Source organism: Coturnix japonica, chromosome 3 (assembly GCF_054131305.1).
Source record: "Coturnix japonica strain WE chromosome 3, WE-NBRP24, whole genome shotgun sequence".
Lineage (NCBI taxonomy): Eukaryota > Metazoa > Chordata > Aves > Galliformes > Phasianidae > Coturnix > Coturnix japonica.
In genome coordinates, this window is record NC_140665.1 from 41,573,850 (window position 1) to 41,601,090 (window position 27,241).

Below are 27,241 nucleotides of genomic sequence, written 5' to 3' on the forward strand. Positions count from 1 at the left end.
AAAACAAAGCTATTTAGCAACTAAGTTATGTGTTGCCCGAGGGACAAAAACACTTCTGGCATCCCTCCTGCAGTCAGATGTAAAATTAGACCCGTTCTGTTGCTGTATAAGTAGTGGTTAGTTTCTGATGTTTTTGAAAAAAATTTTAATACATAATTATGACTTTTAAAATCCTTTGAGGCATTAATTATAAGTGGGGAACAGGGATCTATGTATGAGTGAAGGTAAATATTTTAGATGAAAAGAATTAAAAGCATAGTCACAAAATATTTTTATTTTACTTGGTTTTCTTTTTACAAACATGCATTTCAATTTCAACTTTTCTCTATACGTGTATGTCATTGCCCTCTACTGGAAAGATTCAGAATAACTTTTTGGCAACGCTGCCTGCTTGGAGTCCGTGACTGTTACTTCAGCGTAATCAGAAGAAGAATGCCTCCACATTCCATGTATTAAACACGTGGAAAGATCTCTGTAAGGTGGGTAGGTCTGTCTTCGTGTTCTGTGTGTTTGCTCAGTAGTTTTCTGTTTTTACTTCGTAGCAACAATGTTTTAAAAACTGATGTTTTGAGATATTTGTTTATTTTCTGGAAAGTTATGCAAGGTAGGACTCCTTATCTTTATTATAAGCAGTCGTTTATATGGGATGGATGTGGAAAATTCTTTTTTGGCTTGTTAAAAACTCCCAAACATTTCCACAAAATAAAAAGATTCTGAAAATGACATTGGCAGTGAAAATATAACTGTAGTAAGTAATCTACTCTTGTTGTAGTTCATGGCTAGGTCAATGTCATCTATTCTAATCCTTAAAATGTTTTCCATAAAGCGGATTAGAATGGGTAAAAAATTAAAAACGACTGGCTCACTGTTTTCATGTTGCAGCCTGGGGACTTGATCCTGCCTGGTGCACATGAGCTGAAAGCAGCTCCCTGTCTCCTGACAGTTCAGGCAGGATCAGATGCCTGTTGGTTGCATGCTTTTTGTTTACTAGTGTCTGGCTTTATGGTGTTTATTAACTAAACCTTTTCTGGAGCTGATACTTCCTCAATGACAAGACTTGAGTTGCTGCTGCTTTACAGATTTAGGCTATGTTTGTGTTTTTTGTATTTCTATTTTATTTTATTCTTTTATTTTTTGAGGAGGAGGGAAATAATAATGCACTGAGGACTGCTGTGCTTTGTAGTGACTTACCTCACAGGAGAGGAAGATGGGTTTGATGAGAGGAGAAGGAAAGTGGTGGTTATTACTAGTGAGTGGAGTTTTGCTGGGTGCTGAGCTTGGTGATGCTCCTCCCCATCTGCCTATTCAGTTCTCAGTGGCTGTGCAGGGTGACCTGCAATCTCATCTGAGGGGATATTTGCACAGGGTCCTGCTCCTGTTCATGAGCCCTTGACCAGTAAAGGGGAACCACCAACTCAGTCTATTGATTTATTGGTCTATCACTAACTGGATATGTAAGCATACTGATTGAAGAGGAAAAAATTGCTGCTGTCTCCAAAGGCAGTGAAGTAGAAGTTTTAGTATGGTAAACATAGAAAACTTGCTGTTAGTCAGAAGAAATAGGTATTGCATGATATGCAAGAATCAGAAGGTGTCTTGCATTGGAAGGTGACCTTTACAGTCTCTTTCTCCAACCCTTCCTTGAATATATTTGGAGAAAGGGAATCCACAGTTTCTCTGGGGGACCTGTTTCAGTGTGTCACCCCGCTCCCTTAGTTAAGAGTTTCCTATTAATATTTAACATAAATCTCCCCTGTTTTAGTTTAAAATCATTCTCTCTTGTTCTATCATTATCAACCTGTTTAAAAAGTCAGCCTCCCTCCTGTTTTTAAGGTCCCTTCAAGTAATGGAAGGCCACAGCATGGTCTCCCCAGAGCTTTTTCTGGGGAGCTCAGTTCCCTCAGCCTGTCTTCTTCATAGGACGGGTACTGAAACCCTCTGATCATTTTTGTGGCCTCCTCTGGACCCCTTCCAACAGGTCCACATCCCTCCTGTACTGGAGGCCAGTACACAGTACTTCAGCTGGGGCTTCACAAGGGCTGAGCAGAGGTGGACAATCACCTCCATCTCCTTGCTGGCCACATCTATTTGTAGTGCAATCCAGGATACTATTGGCCTTCCAGGTTCAATAAACTTGTGAGGGCAGCAGTGATGGAGAAGGAAGAACCCAATCCCTCCTGGGGATCTAGTAGTGAAATTCCTTCAGGATTTGGTTTTGGCATTCATTTTTGATTCTGACAAAGCTGGCAGTAATGATGAAATTGGATGGCAGCACAATATTGGGAAGCACTGTAAATACAGAGGGAGGTTAGGCTATCTCACAAAGGAAAATGAACTATCTATCTTGAGAGCTTCAATAAGAGTAGAAACGGGATTAAATGTAATAATGCAGAGAGCAAGGTCATATTTGAAGTTTCTCTCTGATCCTTTTCTTCTCAAGTAGATGTGTAACAGATACAAGTTTGCAGGCCTAGCTGTCTGAACTGTGGTTCCTTTTAAAATAAAAACAGATTTTATTAAAGTCTACTGTCATGATTTGGTTTGCAGCAGATTTTAGGACTGACTGGTTAGTGATCATACATCATCTTTTGAGTTGGGTGTATTCATGTCCACTGCTTAACTACTCATTCACGGTTATAGATACCAACCACAATAGTAAGGGAAGATGGGAAGGTAAGTTTTGTTCTTGGGACAGTATGCACAAGAAACATGGCATTACTTTTAGATGGCAAGAAACATCTTTAGTTACATAAAAATAATTAAAACCCCAAATACATGACTTCCATGTTTGCCATCTTTGGTAATGACAGCAAAATAAAAACTATGCTTGATACCTTGGCTAACAGAAGATTCATACAGCTAAATGACATGCAGAATGGAAACTTTACTGGGGCTTTAGACAACCCTTTCTATTTTTTGGAAGTGTTGTAAAACAAAAATATGCTTTTATAGTAAGAACTTTATGAAGCAATATGGAATAAAAGCTGAAGGGAGACAAACCTGCTATGACTTATTCTAGAATGATGTGCTGACTTTTCCAGGTTTGCAGTATTCCTTGGAAGTTTGTGTATCATAGTATATTTAGTACTATATAAACAAAAGCATTTGGGCAGAGATTGACATTACTGACATTTCAGAAACAACATTTTTACTGACATTTTGGCATGTGATGAATTTGGATGTTCAATAAAACTTGAACAAAAAGGTTTGCATACAGAATATGTAACTTTTAAACAAGACGTCAGGTTAAAAATCAAGCCCATCTGCATAAAGTCTACAGAGTTCTGTGTTTGCACATGTAATCTGACTAACAGCATTTAGGCCTTACTGTGTTATGCCATTGAAAGGGAGAATAGCTTGAAACAGTCATAGGCTATTTTTAGATTGCATTTAGCAAGGAATAGGTTGAAAAGGAAAGAGAAAATTAAGTGCAAAAAAGAAAAAAGGTTGTCTTTCTATTTTAAATATTTGAATGGTATAACGTGATTATTTGAGGTAGTGAGGTCTAATAGGAAGTTGCTTTTACCTGAAGTCACAATGCTGTATGGAAGACAGAGCTTGGTGCTGGATTAGTAAACTTGTTCCAGACTTCAGCAGTGAGTGATCTTCATTAGTTATTTTTTTTAAACCACGTGTAAGTCATACCAGCATTGGATGCTGGAATGAGTGGGGAGCTTGTATGTTAGTAAGAGAGTATTGTTAATCTACTCTTCTCAGCGTATGTCAGATGGGAGAGAAAAGTGCTTTGTATGTGCTGGCATCAAAATGTGTCTTTGAGAAAGAAGTGTTTGTGGAGATGAGGAGAGCAGGTAGTGGCTGAAAAAAGCCAGTGGAAAAATCAGTGGAAGTGGTATCAGTAGGCAGTGTTATAAAATTGTGACAAGCTGATGAGTATTATGCAAACACAAAGTGCATGGAAGCATCTTCATCAGTGACTCCCACTGATGTCCCAGAAAACCAGTCTAAGTAATTCTTGTCTGTCTTAAATGTGAGACTTTCAGTCTAGGAATATCACCAAGATATTAGGGTTAAGTGTGAGATGGGAAATGTTTGTTTAAAAAACTATCACTTGCATGCCTTGAAGAGTTCACTTAATATCTGTTGATGAAATAAGAGTAACTTCAGGGTTGTTTAAATAAATTATGGGTAGCTGGAAGTATCAGCTTCACTAGCAAATATGTCTTTTTTTCTTTTTCCTCAATGCATGGATTGAGTGATCTAGCATACTGGATCTAACATACTGTATGACCTTCATATAGTCTATGCTATGAATGCAAAAAAAATCAGGGACACTTTAAATAGCTGAGATTGAATTTTCTTTGAATTGTATGATTTGTTTCATAGCTGATATCCTGCTTTTCCTATTAGTGGGGAAATCCTTCTGATGTCAGCACAATTCCAAGTGTGTGTGCCAGGATATCAGAGAGAAAACTTGTTGCTTTGACTCAATATGGAGAACACTGTTTATCTTGCATTTGCCAGTCCAGGGCTTTGAAACTTCCTCTGTTTGCTGGTTAAGAGTATTTGGTGAACTTTGGTCACTGTGGGGAGGAAACTTCTTCAATAGGATTTTGAATGGGACTAACCATATATGTCACACAGATACAAGAGGGTGTTTTGGAAGAAAGAAGCTTTTATTTCATTTCTCTTTCCATAGGTGACAAATTGGCAGAATTCTTTGCACAGCTGTTATAGATGCTGGAATTTTGTTCAAATATTTTGAAAGGACACTTTGAAGATTTTGTTTTAGATGGGTGAGAAAAATGCACCTGGTTAAAGCACTGGACCTTTGGATAAAAAAAGAAGAGTGTTGTTATTCCTTTTTCACAGATGAAGAAACTGCAGGGAAGAGAGCTTGGCTTGCCCAAGATCATGCAGCATAGAGATTTGGAGGGAATGGCAGAAGCAGGAGCTGAATGCTGCAACATCCAGCCCACTGGAAAGTAAGCCTCTTAGCCAGACCTGCTGTCACTGGGTTCATATAAGAATATGAAAAATTCCAACCCCAAAGATTTGCTAAACTCAGACCTTTTTTTAAAAACATAAGCTTCGGTGTTAGAACAGTATGAGAAAGGCAGTCAGGACTTGCTGCTACTACATTAATATATACTAGAGAACAGCTTGATTGCTGTTTAAAATTATTTTTTAATTGAACATGCTGGAAAAAGACTAAAGTCAGTAGCAGATTTACAATCTGTTCTTCCAAAATATTTAGTGTATCAAAAATATGAAAGAAAAGGAGGAGAGTGTGAGAGCTGTACATAAGCTCCTTATCTCTGTTGAAATTTCTGGAATAATTTTGCATACAATTTGATCACAAGCACATATTGAAAGTGAAGCTGCAGTTAAGTGTCAGCCGTGGTTATGGCTCTGGCATTCAATGTTTTTAGTGATTATTTTTTCACCTGCTTGGATTTTTGAGGCTTTAGAGTCCTTATGCTCTGCATCAACAGATTGCAGATGAGGAATTGGCTGAAGTCCTTTCCAGCATAATCTGTAATGATTATTTCTACTATATGGTTTTTATTTTGGTAGAATGCTTATCTATTCAAAAGTTAAGGTTCCCATAGCAATGTTAACATGGCCACATTGCACATATGCAGCATTTTCAATAACTGTTAATTTATGCTCTGCTATATATTTTAAATGTGGCTAAATTACTGTTGCTGTGGGAACCTAAACTTTTTGCCTCATGGCTTCTTTGCCTGCTTTAATGTCCAATTATAAATTTTTGCAGTGCTAATACTGAACTCCCCTCTTAGTTTTTTTAAGAGTAGCTTATATTAGAACACACTGGGCAAAGTCAAAAGAGAATCCGAATGTATGCATATTTCAGTAAAGGGTTTTAAACTGTATCACTACCTAAGCCAGTTATCTAGAACAAATAATGGATGCATGATCTGAGGCATGTCCCCAGTCCTTCAGAAGTCAAGTGCTGGCACAGCATGCTGCTACCAGCATTTACTTCTGCAGAATGAGTTGTTGGGTTTATTCAGGCTTAGACTTCAGCATCTATTTCTGACTGTGTGTATGTAGAAGACAAAGCATTCAACAGCATCAGTGCTATTTGCATATCCTGTGCTGACTTTTGTCTGTAAGTAGTAATACTTGTAATATGCTTTGGAAATCCCCTGATGGACTTTGATTTCCTTCAGTGACTTCTGTATTTATCAGAGCTAGTAGCTATTATTCTCATAAATTAAAGTGGATTCTGCTTCAAATGTAGTGGTTGGTATCTCTGGTTTTGTAATGAGACTTTCTGTTCTATGTCTTCCAGTGGCATTAGGGTTTAAAGATTTGCTTGCATGAGAAAAACTGACTGGCAGGACTGTTCTCTTCTAGCTATTAGGGTATAATTTAGCTGTTCCAGAGTAACTCCCACATGTGGATGAAATATTCCAAAGTAAAAATGATTTTATTCGGTAACAATTATTTCACTTTGGAAATGGAGTAATTATCCTAGAATAAAATAATCACTTCGCTTCCAGAGCAGAATAATAGTTACCGAATCAGAGTTGCTTATTTTGGACTAGTGTGAGAGCATTGCAGAACAGTTACTCAACCTCCTTTTCACAGGCAAATGAATCCTGCTGGTCATGATGCACAGCTGGTGACCTTTCAGTTGTGCTGGGCAACATCTGTGCTGCAAGAGGGGTCTTTGAGTCACGTTACCAAAGGTTTAGAAACCATCTTAATGTAATAAATCTTAGAACCCAATAGGTACTTTTAAAGGTTGGATTTAGTACAGATGATTCTGATAAAACCGATTTAAATATCAGATGGGTTAATACCTTCACGGCAGGTTTTTTGAGGTGTTTGATAGGAGCTCTGTTGATGGTACTTGTCAAGGGCCTTGCAAAAATGAATGCAAAGGCATGCCTATGCAAGGTCAGTTGGGCAATAGAACAAGCTACAAACCAAGAGATGAATTTGTTCTTTATCAGGGTCATAAGATCAGCATTTTGAGGTGCTCTCTTGGCAAACTGGAGTGTGCTTCTCACGAGGAGAGCTGTGTGGGCCATGGAGACTGCACAGGCTTAAGGGTGGAGGCCTCCCACTAGGCTCACCTGGATGTGTGGCTGGGACATGGGCAGGAAGTGTCGGGATGCCGACACCTGAGGGAAACTTGACATATTTCCAGCACTGGTGCAGTTCAGTGGTGACGACATACAATCACTGTCACCTAGGAAATGAAACACGTTCCCATGGCAACCTCGAGGCTGCATTATTACTCAGCTTCAAAATGTTGACAGTTGGAAAAAGGCCTCTTCAGATAACACCCCCCAAGGTGTTGGGTTTTTTTCCCCTTAATAAATTTACTTCATTATTTAATCTGAAAGTCAGAAGAAAGGCATATGTTTAGCTCAAGATGCATAGTGGAAATAAACCTTTGAAGAAAAAAAAGCCTCCACTGCCTCTTAAAATAGTTTCAGATCCTGTGAAGGTAATTTTAATGAAGCGTATGGCACTTCAGTTGGCTTAAATCATCAGACAGCTCCTGAAATTATTTTACTGGATCCTTTTACATAGTTTGAATCACTCTGAAAGTCTCCAGCTGTAAACTGTAGCTTTGTTTTGTAACCATGTAAATAACTGGAAAATGAACCCTTCATTTTACAGTAACATGAATGCTGATGCTTGCTGTATGCTGCCTTCAGCATGTATTCAGTATTTACTTTCCTTGATATTTTTTGTTCAGTTGCCTTCTCAGGTCTTCTGCTCAATCCTACCGGTAGCATCTGTCCTCATTGGTGTCTTGGCCATCCAACCTAATAGATGTAAACTTGTAAGGGAGGAAATGCTGAAATTTCTTGATTTGAGGGAGCATGCTTCAGGGGATGCTACTTGCTGAGAAGCTCGTGGACAGCAGGGAGAGCTCATGCCCCACAAAATCTGCTGTTTCTGTGGGTCTGTGTTCCATACCAGTGTGGCTTTAGTGAGATCGTATTTAAGGGAGGGTTCTTACTTTGTTTGGATGTCTTTTCTTACTACCTCAAGTCTTGTTGGTGTAGTCAGTTCTTCAGAAATTAATGTTTTCTGCACATTTTCATAAGGACTCCCTGCTGTTTTGGACTGGAGCATTTGATGAAAATATTAGGACCAACCTGTGAGGAATAAAATACCTATTTTTATCAAAGGTAGTGCTTTTCAGCACTATTGATTGCTAGCTTTTTTACCACCTTTGTAATACCTCCAGCAGTCATGTGCTTCCATTAATGAAGTACTTCCTGTATGGCACTGTATCAAATACTTCTCAAGTAGAGAGTACTACTTCTCATTTTGTTTTGCTGTTGTTGTTTTGTTGTTGTTCTTTCCCTAGAAAATTACTTTGAAAAGGTCTGTCAGGTTATACTAACACAGTCCATCATTAGACTTACCCTATTTTCTGATACAGAATCTATCTCTTCATTTATTTTTTTTATTTTGAGGTCTGTCATAAAGTTTTGCTTGCAAATAAGGTTCTCATGGCTTCTTGGGTCCTTTTTGCTGGCCACACTTCTGGGATAATGATCCATTGTCTTCTGCACTTCAGCTGATATTTTTCCCTGCTGATTTCATTTGGGGGATGTAGAACTGAACCAGCAGTTTTAGCTTTTGGATCTTTCAGAGTCGTAGCATAGTTACCTGTCTCCTTATCTGCCCACCCACTCACACGTCTCTAAGTACACTGAGCTTTTGGCTTGTTTGCAGAATTTGCTTCCACATCTTCCTTCTCTTTAGTCATTCTGCTGCAGTAAAAGTCTTCATTATAATCCTTACTGGCAACTCAGACAAAGCATTCACTTAGAATTGAGCTCATACTTGTATTAGTTTCTTACACTGTGCCAACTGCAATATGCCCCTTCTTTCTCTGTCTTTACCTATATATATATATATATATATATAGCAAAGTATATCTTGGCTTGATTTTTGATCATTTTCAGTTATCTTTGCCCTTCTTGATCTCTGGTATTAAGAAGATTGCATTCCTCAACATTTTATCCTCTTTGCTGTCACTTTTTAGTGTCTTCACTTATTCTTAGTATCTTCCTTCATTCAGCTGCTGGATCTGATGCCCCTTAATATCAGTCTTCATAATTACTGAAAATATAATTTCAGTATTTATACTCTAGGCATCTTTGACTCGGATAAGTTCCAGATTTGCTTTATAGTCAATTCCCTGATATTTTCAATCAATCTGATTTTACTAATAGAATTATCAAAGCTATGTGTTTTCCTTGTTGAAATCTATTGTAGACTTGCTTTCTTTACATTTTCAGTTCATTTAAACAGGGACCTCTTGTGATCCTTCCATGCAAGGTCATATTTCATGTCCAGATTTTCTTATAATGATCATAATGCTCATGAAAATCAAATCTAGATTTGCTTTCACTATTGTGTTGGGTAGCTGAATAGATCAGAGTTGCTGATTGAATCTGTCATCTTTAGCTCTTTAATTGTATGATAATAAAAAGATTATTAAGTTCTTGGAAGGATATTTTTTCCCAGCGTTCTTTAAAACCAAAGAAGACTGAAATATTTGTATAGAAGTCAGATGCTTGAGGAGAAATTCAGGGGCCAAAGCATTGGCATGCATTTTTAGACTTCCTTATGGTATCTGAGACATAGACAAGAAGATGGCAGATGTGATGAGGGGTTTATGGGAAACCCACCCTCTTCTTGGGCAGCAGCTGAAAGCAAGGCTGAATAATTTGTGACTTCTAAAGTGCTCCTACACACCTAGTACTTGATTCCCTCTCCAGGAGCTCTGTGGATAAGGTCTTTGCCTTCTAATATTTGTCCCTGTTCAACTGGATGTTCATCTTCTGAATCCATTTGCAAAAATGGCTGTGTGTGCAAGAGCTGTGCTTATGAATTTTTGTTTTTCTGTCTGTCTTCTCAAGAAATAAATGTTTCAGGTGCTATGAGAGCTAAGACTCCTTGCTGTTTTACTTGTCTATTCTCATCCTTCTGTCTAAGGCAGATCCCTCTCTAGAGCTCATCAGTGAAAGAGAGAGACTGTGTAAAGGTCATTGATTGATTCCTCTTTACTGATCTTGACTGAAGGAGAATGGATTAGAGATCTTTTTCTTTAAGCTTCCTCAATGTAGAGGACCATTTTTTCCCTTTACTTCTTTTACTGTACCTCATGGCTTTCATTGTTGTTTTTTTTTTTGTTTTGTTTTTGTTTTTTTTTTCTTTCTCCAGGTCAACATCCTGTCTCTGGTTACCCTATCAAGTGCATCTCCCTAAGCCTATGTAATCACTGAAGGGCAGAATGTCCTGCAAGCTTAGCAGACAGTGCTGTTTCTGACTTGTGAGTCATAGTTTGCAGACTGATCACTATGAAGACCAATAAGATATGAGAGAACAGGGAGATTAAGGGGGGGAAAAAGGTTGCTGAGCAACAATATGACATAAGTGTAGTTAGAATCTATTTTTACATCAAGAAGGTTGCAGAAGCCTATAGAAAACATTTATTTTTCCAGACCCTTATTCATTTCTGAGAGATGGCAATGACCTGAAGAGAAGACATACTGTACTGACTTGGCTAGTAGCTGTGCCCTTTTAGTTGCCTCACTGTACAGCGGCTAGAAGTTAGCAGCAGGTTAGAAGAGCAGCTATGTGCAATGGTCATCCCATGTTTTTTGAGGGAAAAGAGCACAAATACAACACAAACAGATATAGCAGAGAAGCACAACTACCAGCAGCATCTAGAGATCATTCAATTCTTTCTACATTGGATATATAAACATTATTTTTTTCAGAAAATATGAAACATATTAGCCCATATTTTCTTTGGCCAGCCAAGATATCTGCCTCATGAATTGTTCAGTGCTTGAGATTAGGGCATGGTCATCTTTGCCAGATTTTATTTTCACGGACATTCCTGATGCCTTAGGAATAATCATGACCTCCCTTACTCTATGTCTCGTATGGAATATAAGATTACTTAACAGCAGTCAGGAGGGACAGTTAAGTCCAGCCAATACAGCACAAACATCCCACATTTTATTGTATGGAGCCCTGAAAGCAAAGAGAGCCATGACAGCTATGGCTTCTCCAAAGCTGACTAGGACTGGTTGATCTTTTTTTAGCAAACCACCAGCATAACCTACAAAGTCAAGATTTTGCTCAAGTACCAGCTGTGCTAACATGCCTTTGAATTAGTTTGGTATTAGAATGATCTGCAAAGTGGTGAGGTAGGAAGAAACTGGAAGAATTTATGAGTGGAAGCATATTTGGCATAAATTTAAAAAATAATCAATATTTCATCTAAATTTATAAACTGCTTGAAGGCTTATGGAGAATAATTTGCATAGTGGCAACTTTTCTTTATAAAGCCTTTCATTTCTGGAAGCTCTATGAACAGGTACCTGTGAAACTACCTGATAACATTCAGCTAAAGATGGCACAACAAAAAATGCATAAAAATCCTATTCCGTTGCATCTTAAAAATGCCCTGGCATGTTTGTATGGTTTCTTATATTGTTTCTTGTTTGTTTAGCTTAATATAATCTACTTTATATGTTTTAGATAAATTTTGGATCTACCCAAACTAGGAAGAGTATTGAAATGAATTCTGAATGTTAACTTTTCTTTGGTCTTTGGTTTCAGTATTAACACATATAAGTAGTATAGACCTCCTTAACTATGATTTATGGTCATACCTTAAAAATTTGTTTTCAGTTTTACTGAATGTTATTTCCTTTGGGTCAAAAAAAACCCCCCATATTGTTGACTCCAGATCTGCTGATTGTGATGGCATCTTGTATAATTTGTTTCCCTTCAACGGTAACTTTTAATGAGTTTGACCTGCTATGGCACAAATTCTAGCAGTAGTGTGTTTATGTGACTCAGGAAGCATGTCTGTGTAGAACCTGGATTACAGCTCAGGAACGATTCATTTTAAGCAATAGTAATATATGTAAATCAATTGTAATACGTTTCTTCCTTTCTTTCTTTTTTTCTTTTTTTTTCTCTCTGCTGTTTTTTTCTTTATCTTCTAACGTTTGCTGCCATCCTGTGGTACATAGAGAGAGGCACACGTAGAGAAACGTTTGTAGAGTAATATAAATAGGTAGTGTTTAAATGTACAAGATGAAGGAAGCAGTAGGACTGTTGAGAAGAAAAGGCAGCCTTCAGTTGTTGCTAGTTTGAGCAGAGCGAGCAATGCGCATCTTTTTCTCTCAGACGCCAGAAAGAAGAATTATGTGCCACTGCAAGAATGGAAATAAGTTCTATGTAGTTCCCTTGAAGCTGCTATGAATTTTCTTTTTTGGCTTTCTTTTTTTTAATTGCTAATTAATAACCTTACTGGGTAGCAATTACAGTGATGAATGCTTGAAGATCTGTTAATCATCAAATGCTTGAAAAAAAATTTCACATCACTGCAAAGAAAGGAGCTTTACACAAAGGCTGATGAATGTGAAAGCCAGATTCTTATACCTGGTTTGGTCAGCAAACATGATGCAAACCCAGAGTCAGCTCTTGTAACAAATTGAGAAAGTATTAATACTTAATTTAGCTGGTATCTTAGTGGCTTCTGTACTGGCACTGACAGTGTAAGATCCAATGGACGTGTCAGGTGCCCACATGGATTTTTTCTGTCTTGTGAGATTTTTACCTCGGAGAGGAGGATGGGTACTTTAAGGAGAACAGAGCATATAGATGTATCCATGTTAGTTTTAACTCTAACGGAGTTCGAACTGAACCTAAGAAACCTGCTGGATGAATGGACTTTACTTTCAAGAAATCATCATAATTTGTTGACAGATTTTTTGAATTCTCCAATCAATTATAAATGCCTCTTTTCATTTATTAAACAAACACACACACACACATCACAGCTGCATGTCATACTCATAATCTGAAAGATGAGAAATACCTAATGATGGAAGGTTGGCTCTTCCATTCTATCTTCGCTCACCTGCTCTCTTTCTGCCTCTTCTAAGGATCCAGACTACAACCTGATAGCTACCACCAGCCTGGACATGGCTTCTCTGAGGTACTGTGCATACTAGACAGATCAAAGGATCTCTTTGTGATTCCTGGATCATTCCGTGACCCAGTCAGTGGTCACCAGTCCTCTAAAGCATTTCAGTATTAATAAATTGATTATAACCTGCAGTAAATAAAAACCCACAAATACAATTATTCTTATTTTAGGCACTGAAGTAGGCAGTCTATTCCTTTCCTGAGGTAGCCCTAGGCTGAGTCACTAACAGGAAGGTGGAATCTTGTGGAATTGGGTCTAGGTGAAATAGGGCAATGTTTGAGTCTAGAACTGTTTCACTGTGCCTCCTGAGATTCTGTTACCTGCCAGTGGTGTTTTCTCGTAATACGTGCCTCTTTATTCCTCTTGGAAACTCAGGGTTTTCTGACTGTACTTTCCTTCTTACCTTTTCAAGGAGCTGCAGGGTTTCCTGACAAGGTAGGAGACAACCAAATTTCCCCTTCTCCATCAAGAAAGGTGAACTGAACATGATGTTTTCTAGCCAGTGCTTTTCAAAGATCTGAGTTTATGCAAAGTTGGCTGATGTGACTGGAAAAAGTTTTATGTTTTCTTCTAGGTGAAAAGATGGAGAACTGCATGTATGCTAGTTCTGAGAAAGACTTGGTGAGGCAGTCAGTTTTTAGCCTCGGGGAAGATCCTAGGCAGCCTAGTAGTGAGGCAGAGATCTGGGCTGCGATGAAATGGGAAAGAGCTTTTGAGGAGCTTATCTTCCTGAATGTCATTTCCAAATGTATTAAAGACAAAAGTGGCTGGGAGTAGTCAGCTTGGATTTATGAATGGGAAATGATACTTGTCCAGCCTGATAACTTTCTATGATGAGATGACTGGCTTAGTGAATGTGTGGAGAGCAGTGGATGATGTTTATCTCGATTTTATCAGTGCTTTAGAAATTCTCCTATAATATCTTTATCAACCAGCTGATGAAGTACTATGTAAGTGGACAGTGAAGTGGACTGAGGACTGATTGCATTGCTGAATTTCAATGGTTATGACCAGTGGCATAATTCCAACTGAAGGCCAGTCATTTGATGTACCCTCGGGATCGATGCTAGGGCCAATAGTATTTAATATCTTCATTAGAGACCTGGATGATGCAACAGATTGCACTCTCAACAAGTTTGCAGGCAATAGAAAACTGGAAGGAGTGGTTGATGCACCAAATAGTTGTGCTGGAGACATCTGTTGAAAATTCCCATTGGCTCAACCAAAAGAAATGCAAAAGTATTGAGCCTGGGGAGAAACAGTTCCATACAGCAGCATGTGCTAGAGTTGACTGGGTGGCTAGAAAACAGCTTTGCTAAAGTGAACCTGGGATTTCATTTGAACAAGGAGATAGACACAAGTCAGCAAGGTGCTCTTGAGGCAAAGAAGGCCAAGATCATGCTGGGCTTCATCAGGGAGAGCATAACCACCAGGCTGAGGTGGTGATCCTTCCCCTCAGTACTGATGAGAATCACGTGGAGTGCTTTGCTCAGTTCTGGGCCCTTGTGCACAAGAGACATGTGGACATGCTTGAGTGAGGACAACCAAAAGGCTACAAAGATGATTAAGGATTTGGAATGTCTGTAATAGGAGAATAAGTTAGGAGAGCTAGGACTGTTCACCCTTTAGAAAAGAAGGCTCAGGTAGCTCTGATGACTGTTTATTCAAGACTGATGTGGGTAAAGTAAAGAAGACAGTGCCAGATTCTTTGTGGTGTTCAGCAACAGGGCAGGAGGCAATGAGCACAAACTGAAACACAGGATCTTCTGTTTATACATAAGTAAAATACTCATGAAATTTAACAGGGATAGAACATCAGCACAGGTTGTCCAGAGAGGTTGTGGAATCTCCAACCTTGCAGATACTCAAAACCAAACTGAACACAACCCTGAGCAACCTGCAGCAGCACTGCTTGAGAGCGGGGATAGACTTTGATCTGAGATTCCTTCCCACCCCAACCAGTCTATGATTCTGTGGCTGCTGAGCTGAGTGGTTGGCGAATGCTGTGAGAAACAATTTCTCAGGGGAAAAGAGATGTTATACCATGGAAAGTACTGGGTACAGGCTCACAAAGAAACTGATGTTTGAGGGGAGCATCTGCTTCAAACAGTATCTTTTTCTCCTTAAACATATCTTTTCTACTTGCTTTTTTCTGCTTGCTGGAGGATTTTCTGCCATATAAGTGAAGCAGAGCCAACAAATCTCCCTCAGATCAGCAGTGCCAATGGCTGCTTGGGTTTGGTAGCAACTGTTCTACACCCGTTTAAAATTAATGCTTCCCATGGATTTATTTAGGGTCAAGCTCCCAGTGAGAATTCCTAATGGCATGCTGATACTAGCTTGCTTCCTAGTAGCAGAATCTGTAGTTTTTTTCCTAAACTTCATCTGAGTTCCACTGGCTTTGAAAGACACACTGGAGTGAAATTAAAAAATAGAGTGTAGGTACCCCGGGAGCTTTATTCCTTTTATTTCCTTTATTTCTGTGACAGAGACTTGCTTTTAAAATAGCATAATAGTTGTTCACAAGGTAGTGCATTAGAAGAAAAAACAATGGGAAACTAACTTCTGAGAGGCTATAGATAGTGCATTAAATGGTGAGGTTTTTTCTTGCTAACTTGAGTATCTTGTCATATGTTAATTAAATGCCTGGAAAAATCTTTAGGAGATAATAAGAAGATAATAGCGCATAGACTTAATGCAAAATGGAAGCATTACATGATATCTTCTGTCTTACTTTTAAAACTCAGTACGAATTCTTTGTTCAAACAATTGATCTTAATGTACTTAAAAGTAGGACAATTTAAAAGTAAATTAGAGAGTTGAAAAGCAAGCTTTCTGGATCCAACTGATCTAATCCATCTTCATTGTTTGAATTCCCTGTATTCCACTTCTTTATGCATCATCTCAGGATTTGTATAAAGGTCATCCTTGTCCTAGTTCATATTTACCTATTGGAAACTATTGGGAAACATTGGAGCTCACATATTTCTTTTCTGTTCTTTCCCCCCCCCCCCTTTTTTTTTTCTCTCTCACTTTTGGAAACCTGTTTCCTGTGTTTCTGATCACAGTGCAAAACTATAGTCTGTGTGCATTCATGCACGTGTGTTGGGAAGCTGTCTGCAATGGCCATAATGAACTGAATTGTCACTCATGGTACACAAGATCGAAGAGGAACTCTGCTTCTGATTATCCCCATGACTGCACTGACGGGAATTTGTCCTCATAAAGGCTGATACTTGCATTGTAGCAGGACTTGTTCCCTTGTCTCGCACAAAGGAGTTTCACCACTCATCTTTGCCCTCTTCAACACTAATTGAGGAGAGCTCTTCAGTCTCAGAAGGAATCCTAGGCAAAGCTGTGCTGTTCTGACACTGTTGTTATTCTGCAAGACTGTATATTTACTTACATGGAAACCAGATAATAGAAAGATTTTTAGAGTGTAAGAGCAGACTAGCCAATACATTCAATGTGTAAACTCATAAAAATCTTGCCTCTTTTACTACCTTAATATCTTGTGTGATAAATTGAAGTACTTCAGCAGAGGAATTTGTATTTCCAAACACAGAGAAAACAGGCATTTCTTTTGGTTGCTTTCTCATGTTACTTCATTTCTTTCTTTCCCTCTCTTCCTCCTTCCCTTACTCCTGGGAAGAGTGACTTGACACTGTACTCTATTGAGACCACTTCTCACATCTATTCAAAGTGTTCAGTTATAGAAGGCAGTCCTGGTTTGCAGCTCTAGCTGTCACTGTGCTCATTTGGAAGGTGTACTACTGCTGGCCTTCAGGATGCTTGTTTCTATATAGCATTCATGTGGCCTATGCAAATAGTCCATTTGAAATCCCAGACACTTTCCACTAACAGTCCAGGGTGTTGCCATTTGCATTATCAAGAGTCATCAATTTATTTACACAGTATTTTGAGTGCTGCAGCTTGGATCAGAAAACAGGAATGCCCCTCTTCCTCTGATATAGGAAAGGTATTTTTCAGAAGAATTTGTCTTGCATATTGTGGTGGAAATGCTAAGTCACAAGTTGAAGCAGTGATTGAGCACCTGGTGAGAAGGCAGGGCCAACCCAGGGGAGCTCAGGTGTGTGCAATGTATCTTAGTGACCAGAAGGGGTGGAGTCAGGATGCACCCCTTCCCAGACCTCATTTAAGGGTTGGCAGTGGAGAGAAGGGTAACTCTCTGGAGATTTCTATGTACCTGAGGCCTTTTGAAGGTAAGCAGATTTTTTTTCCTTTATTTTTGTGCCCTCAGCTGTTGTAGTTGAGTAAGACTGCACTTGTTGCTGTCTGGAACCTTGCTGTTCTGCTGTTATTGCTGTGCTTTCTATCACGTGCTTATTCTGGTGGTTTTGCCTGGTTTTGGCTTTAAAGTGAAAAGAAATTGATGCTGTCTTCTGGTTGGAAGATAATAGGAGCAGTTTTATTTTGTGCTGCAACAGTGATAACTGCAGCTCAAAAAAGACTTCACACTAGATTTTTCTTCACCCACCTATGAATCTTTCTGAGTTGCTTCCTCAACTGGTCTTCATAGGGAAGTTGCTCCTGGCCTTTTATTATTTCTGTGGCACTCCTTTGGACCCTCTCCAGCAACTACACATCCTTTCTATACTGGGGCTTCAGACCTGGATGCAGTCCAGATGAGGCTTGACAAGGGCTGAGTAGAGGGGAACGATACTCTCCCTTACCCTGCTGGCCTCCCCTCTTGTGATTCAACCCAGCTTGGCCTTCCAGGCTTCAAGAGCACACTGCTGTCTTATGTCCAGCTTTCATCTGTCAGGATTCCTGAGTTCTTCTCAGGAGGGCTGCTTTCAGTGGGTTCTTCTCCCTGTCTGTACTCCTATCTAGGATTGCCTCAAATCAAATGCCACATTTTGCACTTTGCCTTGTTAAACTTCATTAAATTGTTCTAACCTAATCATCAGCTATACCATGATACAGGGGGAACCTGAACTCCTCCAGTGCTCACATAACCTACTATTCAATTTCCCAGTCTCTAGTTCAGGATATCTTTATATGCCAAAGTAACTGTTTTCTTAAAATGTATATATATTCTTGAGAATGTTTACTTAGTGTTTTCCTTGCTTCCAAACGATGTTGACTAATGGGGCCCACTTTTTGAACTGTGAGTTTGTGTTACGAGTATCGTTTTTAACCAGTCCTTATATTAGAAACTGTAGCAGTCAGAATCATCAGTCAGAATAGCAGTTGAGAGAGAAGTGTAGGGACAGCATCTGAGGTATTCTATAAAGATTGTTTCTTTTTTTTTTTCTTTTTTTTTTTTTAGCTTTCCTATTTCATAGGTAGGAAAATATTATAGCGGACGTTATGTAACTAATGATGTTTTTTCTTAAGAATGGGAACAAAAAAAGACCAAAGCTAAATTTCATAATTTCATAGTTTTGACTTTCTTCAGGAAATTTGGTTTCAACCTGGATTAGTTAGGTATTTAAATCTATATCTTCATGTTAAAAGGTTTATTTATTTTAGTTTATGAGAAGAAAGTCAAAATTCATTTCAAAGCTGGTCCTTGGAGAATTGAAAACATCATGCTAGAAATACATGAGACTCTCTAAATAAATGAATATGTGAGAGGATTGATAGGAATATGGGATTCTTTTGTCTGGGGTATGGTGTGATTCTACACAGTGAGTCAGCAGTGGTAGTATTTGTACAGAGAAAGAAGCTAGTAGCACTAGCAGAAGAGGTGACTTCTATGACAATAACTGTTCTGTGAAAATTTGTTGTCCATCTGTATTCTGTGACCATGAGATCTATAGATGAAGAGACAAGTGAATTCTGGATCCTGTCCTGGAAAGAGCAGCAGTTAATGTCTTGCTACCATTGATATCTTTTGAAGGTGCAGATACTTGGAATAGAAACATGATTCCCAAGAGGTTTTGCTCTTTTGAGAAGTATGGATGGATATCATAGATGGAAAACTTATGTATAATTAACCCAAAGGGCACTGTCAACTATGAGAAAAGCGTTGACTTCTCCTTGGTGCAAGTACATTCCTCTTTTGCCTAGTAGGTTGATCCTGAGCAGTACTGAAAAGAGCTTTGTAACGTGTTCTTTTTTGAGAATGTGTTTAATAGATGCAAAGAGTTTTATGAGCTGTTTTCTGTCACAAGGGACATGATTTTTGTATCCATTTTTAGAAGTGTACATACAGATCTGATTTGAAGTTACAGTGGAATATGAGTTTTATTTCATGCCTGTTAATAGCAGGGTCTTCTAAATCCATGGAAATATCTTTTTAAACTTTTTAACTTGTAGCTTCACATAAGCAATTTTATTTAAATATAGATATGTTGCATGTAGCCACATCAATAGCTTTGAATGGCAGAACAAGTGGAAAGAACTTGAGGCTTATGAAATATCTGTGATTGTTAGAGTAAATGTTATTTTTTTTTAGTGCTGATTGCTTCCAAGGACCTCGTATGGAACTAGAATTCTGCTATGCTGACGGTTTTGGAATAATGAGAAAGTCATCCATTTTATAACTGTGCAATAGCTTTTTATACAGTTTGAAAAATATCGAGCTAAAAAGTGCAAGCATTTGCAGCGTATTCAAAGCCTCGCTTTCAAAGAATGGATGTACATTTCCTTGTCATTCTCATCTTTTAATTTTATTATGGTTTGCCACTCTCCTAAAATTGGGTCAATCCGTGGACCTGTGTTAGATCATCTATTTGTGAGTCACTTTAATTCAAAATGCATAGGTAGAAATACTAGCAAAATCTGAGTGCATGGTCATCAATGTGAGTTGATATATTACCCTATACCCAAAGAAGGGAGGTGAAGCAAGCTAGTAGTGAAAAGCATTCTTTTTTACGAATTTGGCAGGAGACTTCTTACATACTTCTCTTCCTCCTCCATCTTTGATTTTTATTTTCTAAACTAGGGAGAGGGAGATTATGGGATACTTCATGTGTCTCTCACTTCTGATTCAGCAAGTGGGATAATTTACATGTACATAACACTGGTGGGATACTGTACAACTAAATATATTAGCTTTATTTAGTTACCCCTTCCTAAATGAGGTACACTAACTTATGTAATGGTGAATTTAGCATGGGATTTTCCCTTTTCAGTTCTTTAGAAAAGTACTGTTTACTGTTGAGAGTGTGCGTGAACCCTTGGGATGAAAGGTGCTGCAGCACTTTTTCAGTCAAGACTAGTGTATGTGTCATCATTGAAACTGAAGCCTAAGAATGTTCATTTTGATACTTCATGCTGTTTTTAACCATCCTGTTTGCACAGAATCCCTTCCAGACTTTTTAACAGTGCTATGAATTTCTCCATGGGGAATATACCAATTATGTTGTAGTCATTTTTTTAGTGGTTTGATTGTTTTTGCTACTTGGACTCATCTTCCGTGCATTACTTGGGAATTGGTCAAGGGTACGTTCTCTCCTCAGATTAAGAAATCACTTTTCTAAGAAGAAGTAAATTTAGAATATTAAATAATTTGTTTCTCCTAAAAAAAACAATCTGTTAAAAGATTTGATTCTAGCTGGATATTCTGGCAAACTCAGTTTATTTTGATGTTATTTTTCTAATGCTTTTTTTGGGAGGGGGAGGCGGGGGGGAAGGTTCATTGTTTTTCTGACCTTGCCCAGCATTTAAATGAGTCTCCCAGAGAGGCTGGTTATCCCAAAATCAAAGATGTTCAAATCAAAACCTTTACTTTTGTTGTGGCTCTTCCATTTGAGTGAAATTTCTTCTATATTCACCTTTCACCTACTTTACGAGCCTAAAGGAGCATCAGGTGCTACAGAATGTGGGAAAAACACCCCCTTTCTAGCAGAACAAGCAGTCCTCAGAGAGCTAGAGACTTGCTAATGAAGTACTCCAAGCCTTCAGATTTCAACCCAAGGAGGTGGGTTCTCTGTTTCTTCTTCAGCTACATATTTCTTATGACCTTCCATCTCATCTGGGTAGAATGGGGTCACCCACCCATTTTGCTGAATGGGCATAGCCTGGGATCACCATGCATTAGGATGTCTTATCTCAAATGACTGAGAAACCTTATTTTCATATGAGGTAGGTGAGGAAGCCTTGAGATGAGTGAGATGGATTTGTCTATCTATCATTTCAGCTATGTTAAGCTGCGTCAGTTGCCAATCGCTTGACATCAGGAAGTATTTAAAAGCATAAGAATATAAATGTAATATGGAGTTGTGATGAACTTCTATGTTTAAAACAAAAGAACAGACTATCTGGCAGGTTTCCTGGCTCTGTAAGAGTGAATTATGAGTGGACCAAAGTGTTGTATTATTGTTTCCTCTTTGTAGACTATTCATCCTTCTTTGTATTGTGTAGCAACCACTGCAGCAATGGCTGCATAAATATTCTTCGTGCTTCATTCTCATTTACTTCAGTGCCTAAGGGCAGGATTTTATTGAAAAATTTCGGAAAAACATAATGTAGGCATCTGTAGAATACAAAAAATGTGTGTACATCTGTGGTAGAGATACAGTTTACTAAATATTTATGACTGATCCTTCTTTGAGCAGTTCAAAAGCTGAGGGGATTGGGAAGATACAACTTGAAGGGATTTTTTTTTTTTTTTTGTGTGTGTGTAACTTTCTACAAATGTTTTCAAGTGTTTGGGGCTTCCTGTGTTATCTGTTATTTCATGTCTGAATAGGACAGCTATCACACTTCTTTCTTCAGCACCCTTTGGAATAAACAGAGACTCTGTAGCTCATTTAAATGAATAGCAGAAGAACATGGTTTTTTTACTCTTTTTTTACTTCAGTGCTTTGTGGACAGGAAGCATGCTGAAGATACATAATGGGACTAGATAAGGCTTCACAGGAATCCTGTTGTCTTCATGTTGTGTCCTACTTTGTGATAAAGGGAAAAGGCTTTAACAATTTTTACAGTTGCTGGTAAACTTAGTTCATGCATGAATTTGCCCTCCAGCTTTTTAAGTAATATCAGCCTGGAAATCTGTTAAGGTGTGGCATAGTATGTCATTAAAGAAAATACTTCTAGTTGTTAAATTACTGTTATTTATTACTTCCTATATCCTCTAGGCCTCTAGGTTGCCTTTCTGCCTGCTAGCTGGAGGTATTGCATAGCAAATTCTTGGGGGGCATTCTGAAGGCAGACAGGTTCCACATGTGGTCAGAGGGGTCACAGTCTCACCTTCATGTCCTGGCATGACCTGCTTAAAACAGGGTACTAGCAGAGAAAGGATGAATCTTGGATCTGTGTATGCATTGCGGGGATGAGGAGATAAGGGTGGAGATGTGTAAAGTGTCAGGGAGTAGGGGAGAGAGCTAAAAAAATGTAATACTAATCTTATTGGTGTAATTTTAAGACTTCTCTGGAATATTGCCTGTACAGGTATAATCAGCTGGAGCTCTACATAACAAACAGGAGAAATGACCCTATAGGTTCAGTATTTTCTTATTAATATTATTCAGTTTTGTATTTGTAGGAGAAGACTAATAAAGTTAAACCTATGAGGAAAGCTATTTACAAGACTTTAATTTCTCTTTACATTTTCATTTCCTTCTGTTCCTAAGAATTTTAATTTATTAGTCATGCTCACTAGTGAATCTAACTCTTCAGTAGCTTTTGCTTGCTTATTGTGTATTGATAGGCTAAACTGCATCTCTTTGTTATGATTTTGCTGAGCCTCATTAGTTTCCAACCTAGCTTGTGCGTCATACATTTGGTAATGAAGGCAGGAGAATGGAGCTGGCTGCCTAAACTCACTATGGTACTTCTGTGTGTCTGCTGGTGTTCTCCACTCCTCTTCTTCCTTCTTTCTTGTGGGTGCAGTGCCAACAAACACAGCTTGCCAAGGTGGTCAGTGTGAGCCCTTCATTCTTCTCTTCCACAAAAGAACATGAACTTTGGTCGGCTTCACTGCTGGCTGTCAGAATTAAGAGCTGTGGCCTTGTTTGTAAGTCCTATCTGCGGAGCACATAGTTGGGCTGTTAAATGATTCAGCATGGTAGTCACAGAATCACAGAACTGTGGGGACTGAAAGGGGCCTCTGGAGATCACTTAGTCCAAACCCCTGCTAAAGCAGATTCCCTGTAGTAGATTGCACAGTAAAACATCCAGAATGGTTTTGAAAATCTTCATAGAATGGGAATTCATTATCTCCCTGGGCTGCTTGTTCCAGTGCTCTCTCACCTTTAAAGAAGTCCTTTCTTGTTTTCAGATTGAATTTCTTGAGTTTCAGTTGCGTGTTCTGTCACTGAGCACACCTGATAGGGCCAGGTGCTTTTCCTCTTAACTCTCACCCATTAGATATTTATAAGCGTCTAATCAATGCTTATAAATTGATTAGATGCTTATAAATATCATCTTGTTCTTCTCTCTTCCTGACTGAGTAATCCCAGGTCTGTTGGCCTTTCCTCATAAAGAAGATGCTTTAGGCCCCTCATCTTTTTGGCCCATTGCTGGGGTCTCTCTAAATGATTCCTGTCTTTTTTGAACTTGAGCACAAATCTGTACACAGTACTCCAGATGTGGTCCCACTGGAGTCATCCAGTGACACTTACCTGAGGGAGAGACTTGCTTACTGTTTCTAAGTAAAGGTGATGCATGTCAGGTGAAGAATCCAGTTGTACTTAAGCTTAATTTTGTAATCTCTTGTCCATCTAAGTTACTGCAGTGTTTCTGGTGTCTCCTCCCTTTGCCCTTTCTTCTTCCCTTTTCTCTACTTCCCTTGAACTGTAGGCTCTCAGGCTAAATTTAACCAGTTTATAGAGGGATAGAACTTTTAAATAGAATTAGCTTCATGAGTTTCCATTGCAGTGCTGGGGGAATAGAGAGACCCATATTTGTGCCCTGGCTGAGGAAAAACTGGGCAAACTTCAACCAGGCTGTACTGTGTTTGAGAGCATGCATATCTCTGGCCCTCTGGTATTCAGGCTAATCAGTCAATGTGCATTTAACTGCAGAGTTGTCACACACTTATCTCTTACATATGAGGGATTAGTGTTATTATGGGAGTGAAAGACACGAACTGGCAGAAAATTGGTCTTCCCTAGCTTGTGGAACAACTTTTGTGCTTAGGTAAGAAAAGAATATAGTACATGGACAACTGATGTATATTGGCAAACACGATGTAGCCATTGAAGTAATATAGTTTATCTGTTTGTCTCCAATGGCATGGACTCTGTGGATATTATCTATTTTATGCTTCTCTGTCAGACAAAAAGCAGCCTTGCTTGCAGGTTTCTTGGCTGTGACAGTTTGCAGATGGAGTTCTGTGGGAAGCATTTTCTAAACTTCTCATGTAAGAGTGGAGAAGAGATTGTGTACAGTTTTATCCTTTGGTTCAAAGTCCATTCTACAGCTTCTTTGTGTTCCAGTGCAATTAATAACTGACTGTCTTATTCTCTTAAGTTTTTTAATTTTCATATATATATATTTATTTTTTGTAGTGAGTGTGTGATTATGAAACTGTATTATAAACTGCCTCTTCCAGAATCTTCCTGGAACAGATTTAGTTTGAAGTGTTACAGAAACAACTTCTGTCCAAACACAAGGCAGAATGACAGTGGATATGGAAAATCTCATGAGCTTTGGCAGTCAGGTGATGCTGCAGCAAGGCATGTATGTGATTTCCATGTTAGACAATTCTATATTTGCAGTTGGTAGCATTATTTATGTATTTATTTACAATTGTGGGCAAATCTGTTAAGCTACTTTGACCATTTTAAGCAAAAAAAAAAAAAAAAAAAAAGAAGCATGATTTATTTCCTCTTTGATAAATACGTGTAAACAAAACTTCTCAGGGTGGTGAGGCAGTGAAATGGGCTGCCCAGGGAGGTGGTTGGAGTCACTGACCCTGGGGGTATTCAATGAATGGCTGGATGTTGTGTTGAGGAACATGGTTTAGTGGGAGCTATTAGTAATAGGTGAATGGTTGGACTGGGTGATTTTTTAGGTCTTTTCCAACCTTGGTGATTCTATGATTCTAAAACTACCTTGAAGAAACATCATCAGTACTGCATGATGTGTTAACAAAAATCTTTGTTTTTAGCAGTAAATATCATCTAGCAATGTTATCCAGTTAAATCAATTCTAGTTACTCTGATATTTATAAGACATTTAGTTTGTGCTGTGTGTGAAATATCTTATTACAACTTATATCATTTAAAGTTCTATAATATAATACGTATTACAGGCTAATTTTGAGCAGTGACACAAATATTTATGTGCTCCTGGAGTATAGTTCTGTTTTCTGTGTTTCCTACAGTGCTCATCCTCGGTGTCAGAAGCAGTTTTCAGAGATGGGAATGTTCTCAGAAACAAGAATTAAATTGCCTCTGAGTCACAGAGCTGGTCATCATCGGGTTGCATACGTGCCTACACAGCGCAGGGACTGAATTCGTATAGGACACACATTAATTCACTGGCTCAAAGACTTGGTGTTAAGTGTCAAATAAACCATGCGTGTTATTACAGAATGAGGTTAAGCTTAAGTAAGTGCCTTGCCAAATCTGTTATTAAAGCCTTTAAGCAAAAAGTTGAGAGAGAATGACAGGAGATGTCACACAGATAGTGTGCCATCTCTCTCTGTAAATTAGTTTCAGCCTGTGGGTCACTCACAGGGTTAGTTGGTTCCATATTTGCTGTTCTCAGTGAAGTGACAGATCCAGAGAAGTTTCCTGTCATGTCCCTTCCCTGATCTGGTTTTAAAGTTCCCAGAAGGGCTTCATACTCCTGGATGAACAATCCGTTGTAGGAATGCAAGATTCGAGATGCTTGTGAATGACAAATGGAAGAGCTGAGATGAATACCATCCCACTGATTTGATAGCATGATTGGCTTTGGAAGCAACCTGATTTTTGAAGGGATTACTGATTGCCCATAGAAACAAATGTGCAGATATCTGTGTGAACTTACAGGGGAAGGCAGCAGCAGAAGGTTGGCTGTCACAGCAAAAACAGTACTGCAAATGTACTGAAAAACAGTTAAAAGTCTGTGTGTTTCACATAGCTTGTTCTGTACCTCAGATCTGCCCTCACAGTGTTTGGTGTGTGTGTGTGTGTGTGTAATACATGTGGGGTGTATTATAGATGTAGTTTAAGCTTGGTCATGGGGTGCTGCGTGGAATCTGTGTCCCACCCATACAGCTGTGTTTCTTCTCTGCCAGTGTGGTGTAAAGTCACAGAGGGCCATTTCAGATTTCTATTAATGAAGCTGATTCAAGAGATTTGCTCTACTCTCCTCTTGGTTTTGTTGCCACAAACTGCCCATAAACTTAATAAGAAACTGAGGATACTTGCAAGCCATTCCATCAAAAGGCCGCTATAAACAGCTCTGCCTGTGAAGTGCTAAAAATGCTCCTGGATACGTGGTATTTCTGTTACGCTTTGTGATCCCTGCAGAGAACACGTGCCCCCTTTGACGTGAGATGCTGCAAAGTTCACTGAAAGGGTAAGGCTCCCACCTTGCATACAGGCTGGCTTTACAATGCAGGACACGTCCAGCTGCAGAGGAAAAGCCAGAGGCTGCTTAGCAGAGTCCCACAGTAGTCATTAGAGCTCCAAAACCCTGATCTGACCAAGAACCTATTTTTTTTTTTCCCACAGACTGTCCAAGAAATAATGACTAGTTGGTGATTGATGCTTGTTCCTCATTTCCTTTCAGATGTTTTGAGGTTAAACATAATGCCGTGATTTGAAATTCATGCAGGAAACAGAAGTCTTGTTGCCATACAATCCTTCTGCTGGCTTCTCAGCTGCAAACAGGCCCTGGTGCCAGAAGTTTTACCAGATCGAGCTTTCTCCAGTTTTCCTTTGAAGTGTAAATTGCATACTGGTCAAATTGGTTAAAACATGCTCTCCCTTCCTCCTTTCCTGTGTCCCAGCCTTTCAGTCTAGATCACTCCTGCTTGTCAAGGAGTCTGGGCCACAGATTATTGCACTTGTTAGCTGCAGCAATGGAATTGTGAGAAGTAATATGACTGACAGGCACGAAAATGAATCCCACAGCATGAAAGTGAAGACTTCCCACTTTTCTTGGCAGCCTACCGATTACAGCTGTGCTTTGCTTAAAAGGCAGAATTTCTTGGAGTATCAAACACTGATTGTGGTCAGTCCTGAAAGCAACGTATGTGTGTGTTCTCTTTGCTATCCTGAAGCAGGGCCTGTCCCACCGCCCTCTTCACATGCTACCTGCTGGCAGTGTGGCATTTTGGGGCAATGAAACTCACCTGGAGTACAAAACAGAATAATCTGTAGCATGCAGTAATAGTGATGTTTTGGGGTT

At 38.9% G+C, this 27,241-nt stretch overlaps 1 protein-coding gene and 1 long non-coding RNA gene across 4 annotated transcripts in view; both read left to right on the forward strand.

Annotated features, from left to right (window-relative positions):
- PDE10A (phosphodiesterase 10A) overlaps positions 1-27,241 on the forward strand; it is a 337,941-nt gene that overhangs the window by 31,957 nt on the left and 278,743 nt on the right. The gene's annotated exons all lie outside the window — the stretch shown is intronic.
- LOC107311462 (uncharacterized) lies at positions 359-25,431 on the forward strand. Its single transcript, XR_014944777.1, has 2 exons — positions 359-479; positions 25,224-25,431. It is a non-coding gene; the product is annotated as an uncharacterized LOC107311462 (long non-coding RNA).